General features: G+C 51.8%; 1 protein-coding gene across 1 annotated transcript in view; it reads left to right on the top strand.

Moving 5' to 3' along the window:
* Positions 1 to 3,054: 3,054 nt before the first annotated feature.
* The window catches only part of HAS3 (hyaluronan synthase 3), a 16,184-nt gene continuing 16,021 nt past the window's right edge, over positions 3,055 to 3,217 (top strand). The window contains exon 1 of the mRNA XM_007449935.1: positions 3,055 to 3,109. The gene's annotated coding sequence lies outside the window, so the exon portion shown is untranslated. The remainder of the gene's footprint in view (positions 3,110 to 3,217) is intronic.

The following is a 3,217-nucleotide window of genomic DNA, read 5'->3' as shown; positions in this document are numbered from 1 at the left end:
CAGCTCACAGAGATCTCTTTCCCGACATCTTCAAACTCTTGCAGTTGGATTCTCTCATCAAAATTTAAGTATAAACTTTCTTGTACGGTGACTTAATTTTTCAAGTGTATTTTTCTTCAAAACGGATAACCATCTAGACGGCAGGGACCAGCCTGAGACTTTGCAGTGCCAAAGCATCCTTCTCTGCTCAGATCAGGTCTTCAGTGTTTGGTAAATGAATGTTGAAATGCCGCATGAATCTTCTGCTACAGAGCTGAATAAGAGGCTTACCCTCTGGAACCTGTGTAAAAGCCAATTCAGCAACCTCTGAATTCACATTTTTAAGTAATTGGGTATGGAATTAGTCCTATTTCTAAATCCCCAGTGGTAAGCAGAGATAAACGTGAGCTTTATTGTATCAGACCCTTAAGGATTCCCCTACCCATCTCCCCCTGAAGAGATGAATGCAAACAGGACACGGTAAAGTGGATGTTAATTACAGGCAAATCCTGCCGGGCCACAAAGGTAAAGACTTTCCAAGCTGCCTGATAACACCAGGTTGCTGGCCCTGCAGACCAGAAAAAGATAATTTGCTCCCCGGGGGAAGCCATTTAGGGGGCCAAGGCAATTGATATGGGCAGAGTGTTTACTGTTCTCATAATGTTGCATCTGGACCTGCTATTCATTTTGGAGGTTTTAACTGACTAGTGAGGTTGTGCTGTACCAGCACACCCCCTATAAACCTCCCTGGAACCAGCTGCCTGAGACAGGCACTAAGCCTGTGGGACAAATTTGGAGCCTTAGAAATTAACTAGGCATGAGATGATCCTGGAGCAGCCCCAGGAAACTTGCACCCAAGTCATGTTGTTGTGTTGCTGAGGGCAGACAGGACCTTTCCAAACTGGCTGCTCCGTTCCTAAAGCGTCTAAACAGGTCACTTGCAAGTAGCCAGTTGGTTGGATCTGACTCACAGACACATTTGGCCTGGCCTGTGGAGTGTTTTTTAACGTTTGAATTAGTAGCTAACACTTTAATATGAGGAGATGTCACGTAAAAATCTGTATTTCTGGCTTCTCAACAACAGAGCACCTGGCCACGCTGGGCCCTCCCTCTCAAAGGGACATCTCCTTTAAATGGGACCTTGGCTCCCCACCAGGCCGACGCACTCATCTTTGTTGCCGCCCAGCTCCTGCTTGTTTCCCCTGTTCTAAACTTTTGCAGATGGCAAATTTGGGTGGGAGGTAGAATCAGATAGCTCCTCCAGTCTCTGGCAACTGCAGGCTCTGTGATGCCCCTGATCCAGTAGAGGCGGTGGCCTAGAGCTCAAGGAGTCCGTAATGCAGTTGAGACAAGGCATTTTTCATGAACACTGATCTCTGAACTTCCTGTCACCAAGTGTCACATCCTGGAGGGATAGGCATGTAGTATCCATAGCATCGGCAAGCAGATGCCATTCTCTGGTTGAAGTTGGCTGCAGTTAACCTTTACTGAGCACTTACTCTCAGTCAGTCGCTTCAGTCCTTGTGACAACCATGTCAAGTAGATACTCAATCCCATTTCTGGGATGAAGACACTGAGGTTAGTGCCACACGGCTAGGGGCAGAACTGACTCCAGAGTCCTCCTCTTAACCAAGGGCTTCTCTCTCCGCCTGTGCATTGTTTGCTCTTATTAGGGCCCATCTGAGGTTCAAAACACATTCCCACTGCGAATACTAGTTTTAAAAAGCACACAAAGAATGTTTAAACCATGTAGCACATTAGTGATGATTTTCTCAAGCAAAAGCCAGAAGTGATTTGGTTTATGTAACACAAGATGAGGGGTGGGGGTGGGGGTGCGGTGGAGGAGGTGTGCCAGGGGTATGCTTGCCTGGGGGACTGAGGGGTGAGCTCTGTGGCCCAGACTGAGTCAGGGTGAGCCCCTAAGACTTCTGAGAGGAGCAGCTTACAGATTGCAACTCAGGTTCCTATAAATTTGTTGCAGCTTGGAAAAAGTGATGGAAATTGTCCCAGGTGTATCTGGAAGATATGTAAATTCATTTTTTACTAGTCTCCAATTATAATACCTCCAAGATTTTCTGAGATTTAGAAACCCAGCGTGTTCAGCTCGTTCTGAACTAACTTCCTCTGCTAAGAACTCCCCACCTCCCCCCAACCCCATGCGACCTCACCTCACCCAAGTCTAGCACCAGCTTTTGGGAGCTTGGAAGCCTCTGGCGATGAGATCAGTTGGGAATTTAGGAGGTCATGGATGTCGGAAATAAAGGTGTAAAAAGGAGAGGAGAGTTGGTTTTGGCTTTAGGACACCGGAACTTCCAAGGTTCTTGCAAAACCATTGCAGCTTTTGAAAAAGCGTTGAAGTCATCAGCGCCCCACTGCGGGATTCAAAGCTAAGCTTGTCACAATTTCACAATTGTTAACACCTTTGACCAGTCTTTTTGTATTTAACAAGCATTCTCTTCTGCGCCTTTTTTTTTTTTTTTGCCGGCAGGAAGGTTCTGGGGTCTGGGCTTTAGGGAGTACCCTATACAGCGCACAGTCCCTCCGCGTGCTGCAGGTCGAGGGATTTCTACTCGCTCCCCCGCTTTGCAGAGGAGAGGGCAACTGAGAGTCATAATTTTGGAAGCCCTTATGGGTTATACTGAAGTTAACTACGCTTCAGGTTCTAGGTTGAGCACAATGACCACCTCCCCCTGGGCAGTTGGTCCCGGAACGAGAGCGGAGGAGCTCGGCTTTTGGCCCCGGTTGGGGAACCCATTTTCGGAGGGTGCGGAGACTCTGAGTCTTTGCGAACTGGAGTAGCCGCGTGCACTCGGGACCCTACGTCCAACCGCGCGCCGGCCGTGTGGGGCTACCTCCGGCCGAGCCGGGAAGGAGGTGCTACCTCGCGGCCCTCGGGGGAGCCCTCCCACTCTTCCCAACTTTCCCGGCCCCAGGGCCGGAGGAGGGCGCCTCTCCCGGCGGGGACGCGCTAGGTACTTAAAGGCGGCTCGGCGGGGCCGGAGCTCTTCAGTCGGAGCGCGCGGTGGCGGCGGCGCACGGTGGAGCGAGGCGCGGCGGCGAGGAGCGGGAGGAGGGGCATGGAGCAGCCGCGGGCCTGCTGAGCACCGGAGCGCGGGCAGCCGGCGGCACGGTGAGCGCAGGCCCGGCCGGCCGGCGGGCCGGCTGCCTCGGAGGGGCGGGCCGCGCGGGGTACCCGGGCGCGCCGGACTCCAGGGGTGCCTCTTGCTGAGCCTCGCGG

Source organism: Lipotes vexillifer, unplaced genomic scaffold, assembly GCF_000442215.2.
Source record: "Lipotes vexillifer unplaced genomic scaffold, Lipotes_vexillifer_v1.1 scaffold1235, whole genome shotgun sequence".
Classification (NCBI taxonomy): domain Eukaryota; kingdom Metazoa; phylum Chordata; class Mammalia; order Artiodactyla; family Lipotidae; genus Lipotes; species Lipotes vexillifer.
This window is presented reverse-complemented; position numbering and strand designations above follow the sequence as displayed.